Below are 23,288 nucleotides of genomic sequence, written 5' to 3'. Positions count from 1 at the left end.
AAAAAAAAAGGAGCTAGAATTCTTTTTCTGGGGGAGGAGGATCAGGAAACGACAGTCTCTCGATATTTTCAGACTTTCTCAACACAAAATTAAGTTTGTTGTGTGCAGCAGAAAATTCCATCTTTACTATTGTGCTTACTATGAAAATTCTGACTCATTAATTGCACAGTAAGACAGCCCTGCATTTTAGGTAACTGGAATTTTTAGACCTGTTTATGGCCATTTTTTCCCTTTAAAGTTAACTTTTTGAAATTTAATATACATACAGAAAAGTGCATAATTCAATATGTACAGTTTGATGATTTTTTACAAAGTGAATAAACCCAAGTAATTATTACCAGATCAAGAAATAGAATATACCAGCAAAACAGAACGTCCCCTCTGGTCACCTCTCAATCTTACCTCCTCCCCAAAGAAACTACTATTCTAACTTCTGTCACCATAGATTTGTTTTGCCTGTTTTGAATTTCACCTAAGTGGAACTCTACAGTCTGTTCTCTTTAGAGTCTGGCTTCTTTCTCTCAAATTATGTTTGTGGGATTCATTCATACTGTTGTATGTAAAAGTAGTGCACTCATTTTCATTGCTATATAGTATCCCATCATATGTATATACTTGATATGTTTATCCATTCTATTCTTAATGAATGTTTGGATTTTACAGTTTTTGCACTTCTTTTAGGATATCTAGGAGTAGAAAATCTGTGTCATGAGTTTTACATATGCTCAATTTTAGTAGAAATCTCCATAGCTTTCCAAATGTTGTATCATTTCATAATTTACGCTCTACCAACAGCAGATCTAGTTGTTGGGAGGTCTAGTTGTTCTACATCTAAGAAAGCACTTGGCATAACCAGGGTTTTTTTCCTTTTTTAATTTTAGTCATTTTGGTGAGTAGTGGTATCTCATTGTGGGTTTTGATTATTAATAATTTTGAGTCCATTTTTATATGTTTATTGACCAACTGAATGTGTTCACTTGTGAAACACTTGTTCAACACATCTGCTCATTTTTCCACTAGATTATGTGTTCTCTTTCTGTTATTGATTGTTGGAAATTCTTCATATATCTAGATATAAGTTCTTCATCTGATATAACATATTGCAAATATCCTTTTCCCTTTGGTGGGTTTACTTTTCACTCTCTTAATGATATCATCTGAGGAAAGAAGTACCTAATTTTTTTTAAATAAATTTATTTATTTTATTTATTTATTTATGGCTACATTGAGTCTTCGTTGCTGAGCGTGGGCTTTCTCTAGTTGCAGCGAGCAGGGGCTACACTTCGTTGCAGTGCGCGGGCTTCTCATTAGGGTGGCTTCTCTTGTTACGGAGCAGGGGCTCTAGGCTCACGGGCTTCAGTAGTTGTGGCACACAGGCTCAGTAGTTGTGGCTCGTGGGCTCTAGAGTGCAGGCTCAGTAGTTGTGGCGCACGGGCTTAGTTGCTCTGCGGCATGTGGGATCTTCCCGGGCCAGGGATCGAACCTGTGTCCCCTGCATTGGCAGGCAGATTCTTAACCATTGCGCCACCAGGGAAGTCCCAAGAAGTACCTAATTTTAATGAAGTCCTTCATTAATCTTTTCCTTTATAGTTGAGTACTTTTGTATTCTGCTAGAAATTTACAAGTGTCTTTTGGGCAAAATCCAGGTTTACTTCTCCAAGCATTTTGGCCTCTCAAGTCCTGGCTGCTAATCATATTAAGCAGGGAAGGGAAGGGAAGGGGTAGGAAATACACAATATTGTCTTCAAATATTTGAAAAGCTATCATAGGGATGAGAACATTAGGTTTGCCCTGCATAGTGCCCTGAAAGAAATAAGAACTTAGGTTGGAAAGTAACAACATAAAATTGTTTATCTGACTAGCCCAATAATGAAAAGAGATTGTATTTTCTCCCTGTCACTGGACGTGTTGAAGTACAAGCTGATGCATAGTTTTCTGGAAACACACATTCTAATAGATAACCTTTAAGCCAATCCATGTGACTTTAAGAGTGTGGTTATAGCATGTGATGTAGAACAGAATAGTTGCACTATATGCCACCAGCTTAAAGAAATTAGGGTTGAACTTCCATAATATCCTTATTTAACTCCTAATAGAATTCACAAATCTTTATAAATTCTTACTTGCAACTATATTTTCAGTCTCTATGACCTCCACTTTTTAAAATAGTATAGCAATTCCCTTCACCTTAACTTTTCATTTTGAAAGTTTTTAAGGGAAACTCTCTACCTCTAATATTCCAGGATTTGTCAAATAAGATTCTATTTATCCTAAGCATAAGCTCCAGAATTTAACTCCAGTCCTTTTCCCTTTCTACCTTCATCTATACAGAAGAAAAAAATTTTCTGTTAACTGATAACATGGCAGTAAATGTCCTTCAATTCTTTGTTTATTCTAAAATGCATTCTCCAGCATATTCTCCATACATTCTCCTATAGCTCTATGTATTCCTTGAAGTTCAGTATCAAAAATATATAAATATTACAAGAGAGAACATACTACTAAGATAGCACTGTACTGTCTTGCTTAAGTGATTGGACCCTAGAGATAGACAGACCTAGTTCAGATTCTATCCCTAACATATTCTAAACCATATTACTTAAACTTTCTAGACCCCAGTGTTCTCATCCATAAACTGGAGATAATAATATTACCTACCCATTGGTTGTTGTGAGGATTAAATGAGATATTGCCCATAAAATTTAACATAGTGCGTGAATGACAGCATACTCTTTCCTTTAAAAAAAGTATATGCAATGGAATATTATTCAGCCACAAAAAGAATGACATTCTGATACATGCTACAACTTGGATGAAGCTTGAAAACATTATGCTAAGTGAAATAAGTCAGACACAAAATGATAGGTATTGTATGATTCCACTTATACAAGATATCTGGAATAGGGAAATTCATAGAAACAGAAAGTAGAATACAGGTTACCAGGGTCTGGAGGGAGAAGGAAATAGGGAGTTATTGTTTAATGGATACAGCGCTTCTATTTGGGATGATAAGAAATTTATGGAAATGGATGATGGGGATGGTTGCACATTGTGAATGTACTTAGTGCCACTGAATTATACCATTAAAAATGGTTTAAATGGTACATTTTATGGTATGTATATTTTACCAGAATAAAACAAATTAATTAATTTAAAATTTTTTAATGAGCCATCATTTTTAACTTCCCAAAATCTCTAAGGAAGGTCTACAGTGACTCTTATAAGATCATGTCCCTACAATGATAATTTGGATTCTTTCTAGGCTTAGATTATATCTTATACTTAGCCATACCAAAGTTTAACTCTCTTCTTTCTGTCCTCCCTCCCATAATTCCAGATTTTAAAAATCTCTTTCTTAAGTTTTTCCACATCTATAAAGCATTTATTATGTGATTGTGAACATAGACACTTAATATAAGTGCCTCATCTATAAAATTTTTAAACTAACATCAGCACTTCTTACGGGGAGAGCCAACTACCAAACTTTACTTTTTAAATAAGTAACTGCCCTGACTCTTTGTTACTGGTCTCTAAATCAGTTCCTAAACAAAACAAATCTTTCCCTCCAACCCTATAGCAACCCTATAGTGTGTGTCTTAAGAAATAGTTTCTGGGGTGTTTGTGTATGTGTGTGTGTGTGTGTGTGTGTGTGTGTGTTGGAATGTGTGAGGGGAATGGGGGGAGCACAGCAAGGAGAAGGAAGACTTTGTCAAAGGTATTTTTTCTAACGTTAATAAGTTATATCTATTTGTTCCTATTTTTTCAGATAGTTATTTAATCATTCCACTCAACTCAACTTGATTGGGTGGCATGATTTCCCATTACGTAAATCATACAGTTCATCTGCAAATAGACTGTGTTTGCTTAAATGTTCAACAATTATACCATTCATTACAAATTCTACCAGCTTCCCTGCCCTTGAAGTAAAAGTAAGCAATCTGTAATCAAAAAGGACCTCCACTGGAATGCTTTGTGTAGATCGATTACACAGAAGTTATTTGTAATGATAAGATATACACTTAGTCAGCTAATAGTAGTAGATTAATATGTGCTTGGAAAAATGAAGTCCTTCATGAGCACCACCTAGCCAAATTATTTCATTTCTTAATCTTTGTATTATTTCCTATTCCTAGTCAGATATTTTATAATATATCCTTATTATTATATATACATTTAAAAATCCTGGATGGACATGGAATTTGCTCCACAAAAACTATATATTACTACTAGTACTTAATAGGTACCTGAAAAACTAGAGGCAAAAACTTGTAATACTCCAGAATAGAAAAAAAATATGCTCTTCCACTAATCCTAGTTTTCTGTTATCAAAAAGTGTTCCAATTTTGCTTTTACTGATGTAACTTTCATTAACAGAAAAAATGCAAAATAGTAAATCTAATTTTAGCCAGAGGATTACATTCTCAAATTTCTACTGGACATCCTTGGGCTGACAGCAGCCCAAGCAGTGATTACAAAAATTTATCTATGTTCAGCTTTAAAATACTCTCAGTAAAAAGAACACAGTATAAGAGCTACTGAGCCTTATCACAAGATGTGTTCATCATGGGGATTCAATCTATTGTCCTATCTATTTACATGAGCAATCAAGGAACCTTCTGGGAGAGAATTTATACTAAGGAAAGAGAGAACTGAGTAAACTCTCTAGGTACCAAAAAAAAAAAAAAAGGCAGTGTGTTGTGGTGGTTAGAAAATGGGATTAGGGGTCTTAGGTCAGGTTCCCTAGAAGGGCCTGAGATGAGTTTTATTAGGGTGTACTCTCAAAAGTGAAGGATAGTATAGGTCAGGAGAAGCAAGAGAGGGGCCCAGATAGAGACTAGTTTCAGTTTGACCCAACAGGAAAGCTCCAGAGCACAAATTGCACCACAGAATTATCCTTACCTTGAGGCAAGTGGTCAGACCTTTGTAACCCTTATAATCTAGTCATTGGTCAAGAGCTACTGGTAGGGATAGGAGGAATCAGTCTTCCAGGAGAGAGTAACTTGCTGAGTTAGCAACCCACAGTCATATCAGCTGAGGATGGGATGGCCAGCAGGGTAAAGTGGATCCAGTTGCAGCATCAACATCTACTGCAGGGTCCAAATGATCAGGCTTTGAGTCCCACCACATAGCTATTAGCTATACAACACTTGGAAACTATTTAGGCTTTCTGAACTTGGGCTCTTTACCTATAAAACTGGGGAGAATAACACTTACCTCTCAAGGTTGTTTTGAAAACTTTAAAAATGTATATATAGTACTTGGGCTGGTACTGATCAAAGTGCTCAATAAATAAATGCTTTTAAAAATGCTAAGTAGCTAGAAGGCAAGAGTGATTGAAAGAATAGCATGGTTTCTTTCAAATGAATATGGTGCTTGGCAAAGCTCTACAAGTAAGAAAATATTTTGGGGTGCCCTTCCAACAGAGCATTGCACAATAAAAGTATTCTTGCCTGTTTTTACAAATGTCTGTGTAATCCCCAAGTCTCCAGTGACTCAGCGGTAGCACGCAGTGAAAGAGACAAAGTGGTGCGGTGAATGGTGTGATTCTCATGAGAGCAACAGCCTTGCCCAAAAGGCTGAAGTCGCAGCATCCAGCAGAAAGGAAATAGAATAGGAAGAAAAAATGGTTGAACCTATGCCATAGCTGACCAAACTTGTCAGGACATAAGAGATACAGGGTGGAGGGGGATGCCTAGCACAAGACTCAGTAGCAAGGGTGATGATGGTAAAAGTCAACCAAAGAAGAATAGCATTAGGTCCCTAGGGGGCACTGCTCTGTCATATTTATTGATGTAGGACATGGTTGACTAGCTTACAGCTACCGGGTCAGCGAAAACATTTGTGATTGGCAACAACTTCAGTAGGCTTGCCTCCAGCACTATTCTAGGGTCTTAAGATACATCAGGGAATAAAACACAGATGGCTGCTATAGGAGCTTATACTCTGGCAGGGAATAAACATAATAAATAAGCAAATAATATATACTGTAGTATGTTAGAAGGTGGTAACTGCTATGGAATAACAAAAAAACATGGAGTAGAGCAAGGCATGTCAGAGGGTGAAGGAGCAGGTTGGGGTACTGAACAGAGTGATCATGTAATGTACAGCATGGAATACAGTTAACAATACTGTATTGTATATTTGAAAGTTGCTAAGAGAGTAGATCAAAATTTCCCATCACAAGAAAAAAATTGTAACTACATATGTGTTGTGAGGGATGTGAACAAAACTTATTGCAGTAATCATTTCTTAATATATATATGTCATATGTTATACATCTAAAACTAATTCAATGTTATATGTCAATTATACCTCAATTTAAAAAATATAGGGTGGTCATAATAGGCCTTAGGGAGACGGTAAAACTTGAGCAAAGACATAAAGGAAGTGAAAATATTAGTTTAGTAGATATCTTGGGAGAGCATTTCAGACAGAAGAAACAGCCGCAGCAAAGAACTTTAAGTCAGAAGAGACTAGTGTGTTTACGGAAAAACACGAGAGGAATAAGCAAGGAGGAGAGTGATATGAAATGAGGTCACAAGGGTAAGAGGAAGAAGCAACATGTGCAGCAAGGGATTCAAAGTGGAGGGACAGATCGGGGGAAACCTTCAAGATGGAGGAAGAGTAAGACGTGGAGATCACCTTCCTCCCCACAAATACACCAGAAATACATCTACGTGTGGAACAGCTCCTACTGGACACCTACTGAACACTGGCAGAAGACCTCAGACTTCCCAAAAGGCAAGAAACTGCCCCACGTACCTGGGTAGGGCAAAAGAAAAAAGGAAAAACAGAGACAAAAGAATAGGGATGGGACCTGCACCTCTGGGAGGGAGCTGTGAAGGAGGAAATGTTTCCACACACTAGGAAGCCCCTTCGCGAGCGGAGACGGCGGGTGGTGGAAGGGTGAAGCTTCAGAGCCATGGAGGAGAGCACAGCAACAGGGGTGCGGAGGGCAAAGTGAAGAGATTCCCGCACAGAGGATCGGTGCCGACCAGCACTCACCAGCCCGAGAGGCTTGTCTGCTCACCCGCTGGGGCGGGCGGGGGCTGGGAGCTGAGGCTCGGGGGCTTCAGAGGTCAGATCCCAGGGAGAGGACTGGGGTTGGCTGAGTGAACACAGCCTGAGGGGGGCTAGTGCACCACAGCTAGCTGGGAGGAGGTCTGGGAAAAAGTCTGGAGCTGCCTAAGAGACAAGAGACCATTGTTTTGGAGTGCACGACGAGAGGGGATTCAGAGCACGGCCCAAATGAGCTCCAGAGATATGCACAAGACGCAGCTACCAGCACGGACACCAGAGGCAGGCATGAGATGCTAAGGCTGCTGCTGCAGCCACCAAGAAGCCTGTGTGCAAGCACAGGTCACTATCCACAGCTCCCATCCTGGGACTCTGTGCAGCCCACCACTGCCAGGGTCCGGTGATCCAGGGACAACTTCCCCAAGAGAACACACGGTGCACTGCAGGCTGGTGCAACATCATGCCGGGCTCTGCCGCTGCAGGCTCACCCCGCATTCCGTACCACTCCCTCCCGTGGGCGTGAGTGAGCCAGAGCCCCCTAATCAGCTGCTCCTTTAACCCCGCCCTGAGCAAAGAACAGATGCCCTCGGGCAACATACACTCAGAAGCGGGGCCAAATCCAAAGCTGAAGCCCAGGAGCTGTGTGAACAAAGAAGAGAAAGGGAAATCTCTCCCAGCAGCCTCAGGAGCAGTGGATTAAACGTCCAAAATCAACTTGATGTACCCTGCATCTGTGGAACACCTGAATAGAAAACAGGTCATCCCAAAATTGAGGCAGTGGACTTTGGGAGCAATGATATATATATTTTTTTTCCTTTTTCTCTTTTTGTGAGTGTGTATGTGTATAGTTTTTTGTGTGATTTTTTCTGTATAGCTTTGCTTTTACCATTTGTCCTAGGGTTCTGACTGTCCGTTTTAGTTTTGTTTTTTTTTTTTGTCTGTTTTGTTTTTTAGTATAGTTTTTAGTGCTTGTTATAATTGGTGGATTTGTTTCTTGGCTTGGTTGCTCACTTCTTTCTTTCTTTCTATTTTCTTTCTTGTTTTTAAATTACTTTGTAATATTTTTATTTTTAATAATTATATTTTATTTTTTATTTTAATAACTTTATTTTCTTTTTTTCTTTCTTTCTTTCTTTTTTCTTCCCTTTTCTTCTGAGCCATGTGGCTGACACGGTCTTGGTACGGTGGCCAGGTGTCAGGCCTGTGCCTCTAAGGTGGACGAGCCGAGTTCAGGACATTCGGCCACCAGAGACCTCCCGGCTCCACGTAATATCAAACGGTGAAAGCTAACCAGAGACCTCCATTACAACGCTAAGACCCAGCTCCACTCAAAGACCAGCAAGCTACAGTGCTGGACACCCTATGGCAAACAACTAGCAAGACAGGAACACAACCCCACCCATTAGCAGAGAGGATGCCTAAAATAATAATAAGGTCACAGACACCCCAAAACACACCACCAGACGTGGTCCTGCCCACCACAAAGACAAGATCCAGCCTCATCCACCAGAACACAGGCACTAGTCCCCTCCAGCAAGAAGCCTACACAACCCATTGAACCAACCTTAGCCACTGGGGGCACACACCAAAAACAACGGGAACTAAGAACCTGCACCCTGAGAAAAGGAGACCCCAAACACAGTAAGTTAAGCAAAATGAGAAGACAGAGAAACACAGAGCAGATGAATGAGCAAGGTAAAAACCCACCAGACCAAACAAATCTAGGAAATAGGAAGTCTACCTGAAAAAGAATTCAGAGTAATAATAGTGAACATGATCCAAAATCTTGGAAATAGAATGGAGAAAATACAAGAAACGTTTAACAAGGACCGAGAAGAACTAAAGAGCAAACAAACAATCATGAACAACACGATAAATGAAATTAAAAATTCTCTAGAAGGAATCAATAGCAGAATAATAGAGGCAGAAGAACGGATACGTGACTTGGAAGGTAAAATAGTGGAAATAACTACCACAGAGGAGAATAAAGAAAAAAGAATGAAAATAATTGCAGACAGTCTCAGAGACCTCTGGGACAACATTAAATGCACCAACATTTGAATTATAGGGATCCCAGAAGAAGAAGAGAAAAAGAAAGGGACTGAGAAAATATTTGAAGAGATTATAGTTGAAAACTTCCCTAACATGGGAAAGGAAATAGTTAATCAAGCCCAGGAAGTGCAGAGAGTCCCATACAGGATAAAATCAAGGAGAAAAACACCGAGACACATATTAATCAAACTATCAAAAATTAAATACAAAGAAAAAATATTAAAAGCAGCAAGGGAAAAGCAACAAATAACATACAAGGGAATCCCCATAAGGTTAACAGCTGATCTTTCAGCAGAAACTCTACAAGCCAGAAGGCAATGGCAGGACATATTTAAAGTGATGAAAGGGAAAAACCTACAACCAAGATTACTCTACCCAGCAAGGATCTCATTCAGATTCGACGGAGAAATTTAAAGGTTTACAGACAAGCAAAAGCTAAGAGAATTCAGCACCACCAAACCAGCTTTACAACAAATGCTAAAGGAACTTCTCTAGGCAGGAAACACAAGAGAAGGAAAAGATCTACAATAACAAACCCAAAACAATTAAGAAAATGGTAATAGGAATATCGATATCAATAATTACCTTAAATGTAAATGGATTAAATGCTCCAATCAAAAGACATAGACTGGCTGAATGGATATAAAAGCAAGACCCATATATATGCTGTCTACAAGAGACTCACTTCAGACCTAGGGACACATACAGACTGAAAGTGAGGGGATGGAAAAAGATATTCCATGCAAATGGAAATCAAAAGAAAGCTGGAGTAGCAATTCTCATATCAGACAAAATAGACTTTAAAACAAAGACTATTACAAGAGACAAAGAAGGACACTACATAATGATCAAGGGATCAATCCAAGAAGAAGATACAACAATTATAAATATTTATGCACCCAACATAGGAGCAACTCAATACATAAGGCAAATGCTAACAGCCATAAAAGGGGAAATCGACAGTAGCACAACCATAGTAGGGGACTTCATTACCCCACTTTCAACAATGGACAGATCATCCAAAATGAAAATCAATAAGGAAACACAAGTTTTAAATGACACATTAGACAAGATGGACTTAATTGATATTTATAGGACATTCCATCCAAAAACAACAGAATACACTTTCTTCTCAAGTGCTCATGAAACATTCTCCAGGATAGATCACACCTTAGGTCACAAATCAAGCCTTGGTAATTTTAAGAAAACTGAAATCGTATCAAGTATCTTTTCCAACCACAACCCTATGAGACTAGATATCAATTACAGGAAAAAATCTGTAAAAAATACAAACACGTGGAGGCTAAACAATACACTACTTAATAACCAAGAGATCACTGAAGAAATCAAACAGGAACTCAAAAAATACCTAGAAACAAATGACAATGAAAACACGATGACCCAAAACCTATGGGATGCAGCAAAAGGAGTTCTAAGAGGGAAGTTTATAGCAATACAATCCTACCTCAAGAAAAAAGAAACATCTCAAATAAACAACCTAACCTAACACCTAAAGTAATCAGAGAAAGAAGAACAAAAAACCCCCAAAGTTAGCAGAAGGAAAGAAATCATAATGATCAGATCAGAAATAAATGAAACAGAAATGGAGAAAACAGTAGCAAAGATCAATAAAACTAAAAGCTGGTTCTTTGAGAAGATAAACAAAATTGATAAACCATTAGCCAGACTCATCAAGAGAAAAAGGGAGAAGACTCAAATCAATGGAATTAGAAATGAAAAAGGAGAAGTAACAACTGACACTGCAGAAATACAAAGGATAATGAGAGATTACTACAAGCAACTATATGCCAATAAAATGGACAACCTGGAAGAAATGGACAAATTCTTAGAAATGCACAACTTTCAGAGACTGAACCAGGAAGAAATAGAAAATATAAACAGACCAATCACAAGCACTGAAATTGAAACTGTGATTAAAAATCTTCCAACAAACAAAAGCCCAGGACCAGATGGCTTCACAGGCGAATTCTATCAAACATTTAGAGAAGAGCTAACACCTATCCTTCTCAAACTCTTCCAAAATATAGCAGAGGGAGGAACACTCCCAAACTCATTCTATGAGGCCACCATCACCCTGATACCAAAACCAGACAAAGATGTCACAAAGAAAGAAGACTACAGGCCTATATCACTGATGAACATAGATGTAAAACTCCTCAACAGAATACTAGCAAACAGAATCCAACAGCACATTAAATGGATCATAGACCATGATCAAGTGGGATTTATCCCAGGAATGCAAGGATTCTTCAATATATGCAAAACAATCAATGTGATAAACCATATTAACAAATTGAAGGATAAAAACCATATGATCATCTCAATAGATGGAGAAAAAGCTTTTGACAAAATTCAATACCCATTTATGATAAAAACCCTCCAGAAACTAGGCATAGAGGGAACTTACCTCAACGTAATAAAGGCCATATATGACAAACCCATAGCCAACATTATTCTCAATGGTGAAAAACTGAAACCATTTCCACTAAGATCAGGAACAAGACAAGGTTGCCCACACTCACAACTATTATTCATCATAGTTTTGGAAGTTTTTGCCACAGCAATCAGAGAAGAAAAAGAAATAAAAGGAATCCAAATCGGAAAAGAAGAAGTAAAGCTGTCACTGTTTGCAGATGACATGATACTATACATAGAGAATCCTAAAGACGCTACCAGAAAACTACTAGAGCTAATCAACGAATTCAGTAAAATAGCAGGATACAAAATTAATGCACAGAAATCTCTTGCATTTCTATACACTAATGATGAAAAATGTGAAAGAGAAATTAAGGAAACAATCCCATTATCATTGCAACAAAAAGAATGAAACACCCAGGAATAAACCTACCTCGGGAGACAAAAGACCTGTATGCAGAAAACTATAAGACACTGATGAAAGAAATTAAAGATGATACCAACAAATAGAGAGATATACCATGTTCTCAGATTGGAAGAATCAATATTGTGAAAATGACTATACTACCCAAAGCAATCTACAGATTCAGTGCAATCCCTATCAAATTACCAATGGCATTTTTTACAGAACTAGAACAAAACATCTTAAAATTTGTATGGAGACACAAAAGACCCCAAATAGCCAAAGCAGTCTTGAGGGAAAAAAACGGAGCTGGAGGAATCAGACTCCTTGACTTCAGACTACACTACAAAGCTACAGTAATCAAGACAATATGGTACTGGCACAAAAACAGAAATATAGCTCAATGGAACAGGATAGAAAGCCCAGAGATAAACCCATGCACCTATGGTCAACTAATCTATGACAAAGGAGGCAAGGATATACAATGGAGAAAAGACATTCTCTTCAATAAGTGGTGCTGGGAAAATTGGACACCTACGTGTAAAAGAATGAAATTAGAACACTCCCTGACACCATACACAAAAATAAACTCAAAATGGATTAGAGACCTAAATGTAAGACCGGACACTATAAAACTCTTAGAGGAACACATAGGGAGAACACTCTTTGACATAAATCACAGCAAGGTCTTTTTTGATCCACCTCCTAGAGTAATGGAAAGAAAAACAAAAATTAACACATGGGACCTAATGAAACTTAAAATCTTTTGCAAAGCAAAGGAAACTACAAACAAGATGAAAAGACAACCCTCAAAATGGGAGAAATTATTTGCAAACGAATCAAAGGACAAAGGATTAATCTCCAAAATATATAAACAGCTCATGCAGCTCAATATTAAAAAAACACACAACCTAATCCAAAAATGGGCCGAAGACCTAAATAGACCTTTCTCTAAAGAAGACATACAGATGGCCAAGAAGCACATGAAAAGCTGCTCAACATCACTAATTATTAGAGAAATGCAAATCAAAACTACAATGAGGTATCACCTCACCCCAGTTAGAATGGGCATCATCAGAAAATGTACAAACAACAAATACTGGAGAGGGTGTGGAGAAAAGGCAACCCTCTTGCACTGTTGGTGGGAATGTAAATTGATGCAGCCACTATGGAGATCAGTATGGAGGTTCCTTAAAAAACAAAAAATAGAATTACCACATGACCCAGCAATCCCACTACTGGGCATATACCCAGAGAAAACCATAATTCAAAAAGATACATGCACCCCAATGTTCATTGCAGCACTATTTACAATAGCCAGGTCATGGAAGCAACCTAAGTGCCCATCAACACATGAATGGATAAAGAAGATGTGGTACATACATACAATGGAATATTACTCAGCCATAAAAAGGAATGAAATTGGGTCATTTGTAGAGACATGGATGAATCTAGAGACTGTCATACAGAGTGAAGTAAGTCAGAAAGAGAAAAACAAATATCATATATTAATGCATATATGTGGAACCTAGAAAAATGGTACAGATGAACCCGTTTTCAGGGCAGAAATTGAGACACAGATGTAGAGAACAAATGTATGGACACCAAGGGGGGAAAGTGGCGGGGGGGCGGTATGTGGGATGAATTCGGAGATTGGGATTGACATATATACAGTAATATGTATAAAATGGATAACTAATAAGAACCTGTTGTATAAAAAAATAAATAAAATAAAATTCAAAAATTCAAAAAAAAATTATACATGTAATCCACATTTCCTATTTAGTAGTCTATGGATTTTCAAATTTGAAAAAGAATAAAGCACCTAACACTTTGTAGTTGTATAAAGTTTTCTTTGTAAACATAAAATGTCACTGTATCCTACTCAGAGGGGAAGAAACAAGGACCAGAAAGAAAGAAACTTTTAAGTCAAAAAAAAAAAAAAGTCTACAAATAACAAATGGTGGAGAGGATGTGGGAAAAAAGGGAACCCTAGTACACTGCTGGTGGGAATGTAAATTGTTGTTGCCACTATGGAAAACAGTAGGGAAGGGCCTCAAAACACTAAACACAGAACTACCACATGATCCAGCAATTCCACTTCTAGGTATATATCTGAAGAAAATAAAAACCAAATTCAAAAAGAATTCAAAAAGATACATGCACCCCAATGTTCATAGCAGCTTTATTTATAATAGCCAAGATAAGGAAGCAACCTAAATGCCCATCAACAGATGAATGGATAAAGAATTAGTGATATATATATATATATACACACACACACACACATATATAATGTGATATATATATATATATATATTATATATATATAATGGAGTATTACTCAGACATAAAAAGAATGAAATTCTGCCATTTGCAATATTATGGATGGACCTAGAGAATATTATACTTAGCGAAATAAGTCAGACAGAGAAAGACAAATACTCTCTGCTCTATATTATCACTTATGTGTGAAATTTAAAAAAATAAAACAAATGAATGTATATAACAAAACAGAAACAGACCCACAGATATAGAGAACAAACTTGTGGTTACCAGTGGGGAGAGGGGAGGCGGGAAGGGAGAGATAGGAGTATGGGATTAAGAGGTACAAACTACTAAGCATAAAATAAATAAGCAACAAGGATACATTGCACAGCACAGGGAAATAGAGCCAACATTTTGTAATAACTTTAAATGGAATATAATCTATTGAAATATTGAATCACTGTTATACACCTGAAACGAATAAAGTATTGTAAATCAACCATACTTCAATAAAAAAATTGTGGAAATTTAAAAATCCGTGTTGCCTATTAGAACATGAAAAAAATTAGTAAGGCAGAAAACGATTTAATTTGATTAAAAGAAACAAAATAAAAGATTAGTTCCAATAGAAAAAATACTTGATATAAATGACAGTGAGATTTTAGTTTCTTTCAAATAATAACAAAGTGTACAATTTATTTCCTGCATAGAGTATACAATTACTCAGGGTAATACAGTTTATAAAATAGAGCCAAAAAACGTGTCAAAATTTCAAGTAACCAATGGAAATAACTTTCATAAAATATGGTACCTCCAAGTCCATTGTTAAGAAAATAAATTAAGATATATTAAAATGTTCGGTTTTAAAGTTTTAAACCTTTGCCTAGGTGGGAAAATTTGTAATGTAATACTGGTTTTGATTCTTCTGTAAATTTAATTAAAATTTATCCTGAAGTAAAAACATCTATATTTGCTGGTGCCTAAAGAAGTAAGAATGACTTTGCTGTATACCTGAAACTAACACAACATTATAAATCAACTATACTGTAATAAAAATTAAAAAAAAAAAAAAAAAGGAGTAAGAATGGACAGACCATGTAAATCTGAGTTTAGGTCTCAGATCTCTTTGACACAACCTGGATCTAGTACTCCGAATTGTCATGCAAATGATCACATTTACCTTTGCCTATTTTGCACAGGATTTATGAACAAATCACAGGTATGAAAACACTTAGAATTCTTTGAAATGACTTGACAAATTCAAATTAACTATTTATTATTAGTAGTTAAATAAGAAAATATAATATCAATAGAAAACATTTATTTGATTTTTAGGTAATACTTTGCCTATTATGATAAACAATGTGTCATCATGAGAATGTTAGGAAGTTATATGAAAGATCACTCTTACAAGAAGGCAGAATGTGAAACCCGTCTAAGGCTTAGTTTCCATATCGTAGCGGAGTGGCTGAGAAGAGGGTGAACTCTGAGGACTGACCACCTGAGTTGACTCCTGATTCTGTTATCTTTTAGTTGTTTGACCTTGGTCAAGTTTTGTAACTTCTCTGTCTGAGTTCCTTATTTGCAAAATGCGGATAAACAACAGTACCAATTTGGCAGGGTTTTCATAAGGATGACACGGATTTGCAGCAGTCATTCTTGACTGTCTAATGCAACACCCATTCTCAACCTTCTTTTCTCTTCTCCTGCTCCACTATAAAGTCTGAAAAAGTGTAAAACTTGATTTCCCAATCTCCCTTGCAAATTGGGGTGCTAGGTGACAGTGCAAGCAAAGGAGACAAAAGCAGAATACTGTTGGAGCTTCTAGGAAAGCTTTGCCTTCCCTGATAAAAGGAGACAGATTTAGCTGGGATAAAAGGGGAGAGATGTAGCTGAGACCATCCTTTCCTTCCTTCTTTTTTCCTTCAACACAAACATGCTGCTTGGTGTTGGGAGAGACATCTTACAAATAGGAGAACAAGGTCAAGGGAATGGGATGCTGTCAGAAACCACTATGTCACTGAACCAATGCCAGTTGCCAGAAGCCTTTTAATATGAAAAAGTGAACTGTAATTTTTTAACTGACTGATACTGAATATTTTTACTTGCAGCTATAACTATTCCTAACTGATTCAGAGTTAATACATGTGGAATGCTTGGAATAGTTCTTAGCCATGATTAATGCTTAATAAATTTTAGCTATGAGTATTATTTTCTAGTTGATCATGTGTTGTATGTCATCAATTTTATATTCATTAATGTGTGATATGTATTTTTGTGGTTTATGTATCTTGTCTGATAGTTTCAACATAGAGTTGTAATATTATTTAAATATTATTTAAAATTCACAGTAGTTTAAATACATGATAAATGTGGTCATTTCTTGGAGCAATTAATCTGTCTAAATGCCCATTTTTTTGCTATCTTCTTTAATTCAAGAGCCCATTATATCTGTTGAGCTTTTCTTGTTATTCATTAATATGTCACTAATTTAAAAGTTTTGGAAAAGATGCTCTGGAATTTCATCATTTGCTACCTTTTATCCATTGTTTTAGAACTTCTATTTTTTTGCAACATTTTCAACATAAAAATGTTGAGGCACTTATGAGCTTCTACTATTTCCTAGCAGTATACAACTATAATGTTCTGTTGGAAGTAAGGGCTAACTACTCTTAAGGTACTTTCTTCCACCATGCCTATCTGAAATGCAGTAGATTTATGGATATACATTAAAAATCTGGAAAGAAAAAATTAAATTAAATTAAGAGGGCAATAAAAAAACTACAAGTTCTAAAATTTACTTTACAAGTTAAGTAAATGATTGAGTAAATTTCCTAGCTAATGCAAACAAAAAACAGATATCAAGTCAAAGAAACTAATCATTTCCAGGAAACTAATCATTCAATTGTGAACCTGTATCCAACTCTATGTAACAGCCCATTTTAGAGTTTATTAGCACTCCCTATATTATGAAGAATAAACCAACACTCTTGATTTCAATACCCAGCCCCCAAACACACATCCACATCCACACACACATCCCTGCTTTTCCACACATTTTCTTTCACTGGAGTGAATTCAACCACCATTTACCCAATTTTTCAGGCTTAAAACTTGAATGTCATCCCTGACCCCCTCTTTCCTTCTCATCTCACTTCCCACCTATTAGCAGTTTTTATCTGCTATCTCTAAAAAACATATATACCTTGACTCTGGCATCTAGCCACCTCCAAAGATAACTGCTCTTGACCTATCCTTCTATGATCATTTTCAAACCTGGGCTACATGTTAGAATATTTGAAGAAATAAACATGACACAAACAAACATTTTCATTAACCATTACTTCCTTGTATTATATTGGTTAATGCTTCTTTTAACACCCATTTTCATCATTTCCTGATGATTGTTTTCCTCTTTGTTTAATTGGTTGGATTGGTTTAGTTCTCTGATCTAACCATGCTCCTTAAGGAAGAAAACAAATCCACATAAGAATCCACTCCTGTTTTAATAATTTAACCTCATCATTTTGGATTTTTACATTCTCCCACTGGATGTAGAGAACTGCCCTAGATCCAGCCCCACATCTTTCTTCTACAACCTTATCCAACCCTGGCTACACATTAAAATCACCATAGGAGCCTTGAGAAATATCAACTCCAGGGCCCTACTCCCAGAGATTTTGATATAATTGCTTTAGACTGGGGCTGGCTAGAATCAACTCCAGAGGATACTAATATGCAGGTGGGGTTGAGAAACTAGACTATTGTAGTAGATTCTTAATTGGCATTCCTGCTTCTACTCTTGCTCCCCCTGCATACAGTGTTTTCCCCCTTTAGCCAGAATGACCTTTTAAAATGGGAAATCAAACCCTAGGAACTCCCTATAACACTAAGAACAACACTTCAGAGAGGCCTTCTCTGAAATCCCTATTTCAAATTCCCATTTGCCTCCACTAATCTCTATTCCCTTTACCTAGTTAATTTTTCTTTATAGAACTTATTATTACCTGATATTTGATTATATATTTGTTTCTTTTTCTTACTAGACTATAAACACTCTGAGGTCAAGAATCTTGCCTTTCTTACAACTTCATCCTCCATGCCTATGTATAGTAGGAGCACAGAACATATTGTGGAATCAATTAATGTTATTTTTTTTAACGCTTATCTCTCCCCTTGACTGTCTTGAGCATATAAATTTTAATAATTGAAAAAAACCATTTTCAATTACCATTTTTATGCTTCCAAAATTATCTCTAAAAGAAGCAGTTACCCCAACTGGATCCCAGACAGGATTAAGTATTAAGGATCCCAATGGAATTTTTTTAAATGAATGAAAATGAGACCACATATATTACTCTAGAAAATAAGCAAGAATTATAACTGCATGATAACATTAACTTTAAAACAAGTTCCCCACAAATACAGCATCATCAGAGGTACTGGTAAAATAAACTGTATTAGCTAATCATTACTAATCTCTGAGTCAAAGCTTAAAAGTTAAAACAAAGCAAAACAAAACAAAAAAAACACCCAGGAACTAAGGAAAGTCTAAATTTGAGTAATATTTATTTCCCAGATACTGCTGTTTTCTTGCCCTCTTTGTTTTACCAGTCTCCTATCATCAGTTAACTAAGCAGAACACTGCGGTCATTAACAAAGAGGGTAGGTGGCTTTCTGACCCACTCCAGGAAGTCACCCTGGGGGAATTTCCAAATCTTTTCCGACAAAACCAAATTACCCATTTCTTATCTGTCCAGGAATGAAGCTTGTGATTAACCTGTAAATGAATCAACGTTTATTCTGAGTCTGGTTTACTGGTCAGAAGATGAAATCTGCTTTGGAAAAGAGTGCTTTAGAGACAGGGCTACAGTGTGACGGTGAAACACTTGTTAGAAACAAGGATCGCTCTTGTGCTTTTGTGTGCTTTTGAGTGCTTTTGTGGGCATCACACTTCCCTGAGTTAAACCTGAGCCCCATCCTGGAGCCAGAGAGTCTGCTGTGAATTCTGACCATCCCACCTAGCAGCTGTATAATCTTGGGCTATTTACCTAACCTTTCTGTACTTCAGTTTCTTCACCTGTAAAATGGAGATAATAATAGCACTTACCTCAAAAAGTTATAGTGAGGATTACATGAATTAATGGATGTAAGGTGCTTAGAAAAGTGTCAGGGCACAGAAAAGTTCTACATAAGTGTTAAAAAGTGATGACTAAAAGCATGGATTTCAGAGCCGACTGTTTTCTGCATTTGAATTCCATCCCTGCCAAGGTAGATGACCTTGGGCAGGTGATTTTACCTTTCTGTGTCTCCATTTCCCCTTCTGTAAAACTGAGATCATATTTACCTCAACAGGGTTGTGTAAGTATTGACTTAATATAGGTAAAGTCCTGAGAACTGTGACTGGAATATAGGATGTACTATAAAATGAATTTAGTATCATTATTATTGCTGTTGTTATTATCTGAGGTTATAATTCAGTGCAAGATTTTTGAGACATTGATCTCTTCCAAGTCTTCTGCTTCTTTGATCATTATTTCTAAAAGAACAGTCATTCCACAAGGATGTATTTCTGGCCCACTGATCTCTTCATCCTATCCATTCTCCCTCAGCAATATCGTTGCTTTAATGTATTCATTATCACCTCTTAGGAAGATGGTTTCTAAAGCTGAATTGATAGCCCAGCCCTCTCTGGGAGCTCTACACCTTATCTGAACATGGATGTTCCTCAGACATTTCAGACTGTCTCTGTGCAAAACAAGATTAATCTCCATTTTCATTTTCCTCTTCTAATGTCCTTGTCACATTAGCTTTGACTTCTCTGTCCCCTTGTCCTTCATATAATCACCATTGTGATTCTAATTCACAATAAATTTTGAATGCATCCTCTTCTCTCCATGTTTCCTGCCACTTCTCCAGCTCACAATTATAGCAGTCTTTTAATGGGTCCTGCCACCTCCTGAAATCACCTTTTGAAATCAGTACCACACCTTATTCAGCATAAAAGGGAATGAAGTACAGATATATGTTACAATGTGGATCTTGAAAACATTATGCTAAGTGATATATATGGTATATTGGGTTGAACTGTGACCCCCTAAAATTCATGTCCACCCAAAACCTATGAATGTGACCATGTTTGGAAACAAGGTCTTTGCAGATATAATCAAGTTAAGATGAGGTCACAGTGAATTAGGGTGAGTCCTAAATCCAATATGACTGATATCCTTACAAGGAGAGGGGAATTTAGATACACAGGCCCTCAGAGACACAGACACACAGAAAAGAATACCTTGTAAATAAAGAAGCAGAGATTAAAGTGATGCATCTACAAGCCAAGGAATGTCAAGGATTGCTAGCAACCACCAGAAGCTATGAGAAGGCAAGGAAGGAGCCCCCTCCAGAGCCTTCTGAGGGAACATGATGCTGCTGACACTTTGATTTCAGACTAACCTCCAGAATGGTCAGAGAATAAATTTCTGTTGTTATAAGCCACTCAATTTGTAGTAATTTGTTATGGTAGTCCTGGCAAACTAATATATATTGTATGGATATACCACATTTTGTTTATCCATTCATCAGTTGAAGGACATTTGGGTTGTTTCCAATTTTTGGCTAATAGGAATAATGCTGCTATGAACATTTGTGTACATCTGTGATCCATTTTGAGTTAATTTTTAAAAAGAAGTGAGGTTTTCAAAATTAAGTCCACTTTTTTTACCTATGGATATTCAGTTGATCCAGCATCATCTGTTGAAGACCATCCTTCCTCCACTGAACTGCTCTTTCACCTTTGTCAAAAACCATTTGGTCTTATTTACATGGGTCTATTTCCAGGTTCTCTGTTCCATTCTATTCCTTCTCCAATACAGCATAGTCCTGATTACTGTAGCTAGCTACATGATAAGTCTTAAAATCAAGTAGGATAATTCCTCCTACTTTATTCATCTTTCTCAGAATGTTTAAGCTGTCTAGTTCCTTTGCCTTTCCACATAAGTTTTAGATTAATCTTATCTATTGTTATAGTCTGTTCAGGCTGCTATAACAGAATACCATAGATTGGGTGGTTTAAAATAACAGAAATTTATTTCTCACAGTTCTGGAGGCTGAGAAGTCCAAGACCAAGGCACTGGCAGATTCAGTGCCTGGTGAGAGCTTACTACCTCATTCATAGGGCACCTTCTTCTTGTGTCCTCACATGGTAGGACAAGAGAGTTCTCTGGGGTCTCTTTCATGGCACTAATCCCATTCGTGAGGGCTCCACCCTCATGAGCTAATCACCTCCCAAAGGTCCCACCTCCAAATACTATCATTTGGGGGATCAGGTTTCAACGTATGACTTTTGTGGGGCCGGGGGGGGGGGGGGGAGGCGGGGCTGGGGAACACAAACATTTAGTCTATAGCATCTATATTTACAAAAACTCTTGCTGGATAAATTCCCAAAGTTTTAAAAATCAATTATGTGTAGATAACTCCATAATTTATATCTCCAAGATCAGCCTTTCTCCTGAGCTCCATAGTTGAATACCCAACTACCCACCTGACAGCTACATTTGAGTGTTTGATATTGAATATGTTAATTTTGGGATGCTCATTCCATCTTCACGTTTATCCTATGATCTTCCCCCATCTTAGTAAATGGCACCACTGTTTAGCCAGATGCTCAAACCAAAAACCTTCTCTACAAAAGAATTTGAGTATCTTTAAATAGACACATATATACATACACACACACCAGAACATGACTTTTATCAGTTTAAAAATATTTCAGTGTCCAATTGCTCTTACAGTAAAATCTAAAAATCCTTGCTTAAGGCCAACAGGTCCTCTCATCACATATCCCTTCCTTCAGCGAAGCTCCAGCCTCAGGCCTTTCTTGTCCAAGCAGGGCAGGGACAAGGTAAAGTAAATGAGACACCTAGAGTGCAAAATAGAAGAACTTACAGGCTCTTAAGAGTGTCTCTTAAATTTTTCTCCCTAGGGTCTTCACTTGCCCCACCCTAGTCCCAGGCCTTGGTCCAAGGTTTTTCCTGCCTTAGGGCCTTGGTACTAGCCATCTCCTCCACCAAGAAAGCTCTGCTCTCTCACTTTTTATGGCCGGCTCCTTCTTGTCATTCATGACTCTGCTCAGGTCAACTACCCTATTTAAGATAATAATAATAGTACTAGCTAAGATTTATTTACCTCTTACACTGAGACTGGCTCTATTCCAAGCCCACTACTTTATTTAATCTTCCAAACAACTCTATATGATGGGTACCATCATAATCTCCATTTTACAGATAAGGGAACTGATGAAGAAAGATGCTAAGTACATTGCCCAACAGCACACAGCTCCTGATAGTAAGTGATTTGGCTGGGAAACACCCTAAGTGATGCAATTCCAGAAACTGAGCACTTGTTTATTTCCTTGGGTCACTTACAATCTGCAATAATCCTGTTTGTTTACTTGCTTACTGCCTTTATTCGTTAAAATGTTAGTTCCATGAGGCAGCTTGGTTTGTCTTTTGATGTTTTCTCCCCTAACTTAGTTATGCCTGGCTGTGCTCAGTGATCCATAACATTTATGGAATGAATGCATTTAGAAAGACAGACCTTGCCCCCAAATAACCACACTACTTAAAAATACTTATCCGTGAAAATCTCTGAATTAAATAATTTCAAAATCTTACACCAAAGACCTCTTAAGGGGAAAAAAATATTGTAAAACTTTCTAAGAATGGTGCATGGCTACATTCTTTTAAAATTATCTTTAGGTACATACATGTGCCCTACTCGTTGATAGGTCTACTTTCCTCTGGTGGCAAAGATAATCACTGTGTTACCAATATTTCATCTAGAAGCTGGAATAGACGCAGAAAAGTGAGTTTGGGCCGCTTTCACCTGGAGTTGTTTGTGTTTACTTTCCGAAAGTTTAAATCATTTCTTTTTCCCAGCTGTTTTGATGCACTCTCTTCCCCACTCCTCCCCTTCCTCGGTTATTTCCTTTAAGGCATCTACACTACCCATCTGGGAGAGTGTTTGATGTTCCGAAGTTTCTAAATCTACGATGAGATCCGAGATCACATGAAATTTAAAGAATTCTCCTGGTTCCTTTGTCGGCTCTCATTTA

General features: G+C 37.2%; 1 protein-coding gene across 1 annotated transcript in view; it reads right to left on the bottom strand.

Annotated features, from left to right (window-relative positions):
• The window catches only part of CFTR (CF transmembrane conductance regulator), a 233,003-nt gene that overhangs the window by 209,186 nt on the left and 529 nt on the right, over nt 1-23,288 (bottom strand). The gene's annotated exons all lie outside the window — the stretch shown is intronic.

This window comes from Eschrichtius robustus, chromosome 8 (genome assembly GCF_028021215.1).
Source record: "Eschrichtius robustus isolate mEscRob2 chromosome 8, mEscRob2.pri, whole genome shotgun sequence".
In the NCBI taxonomy this organism is placed as follows: Eukaryota; Metazoa; Chordata; class Mammalia; order Artiodactyla; family Eschrichtiidae; genus Eschrichtius; species Eschrichtius robustus.
The sequence above is the reverse complement of the archived record's forward strand: the minus strand, read 5'-3'. Positions and strand labels throughout refer to the sequence as shown.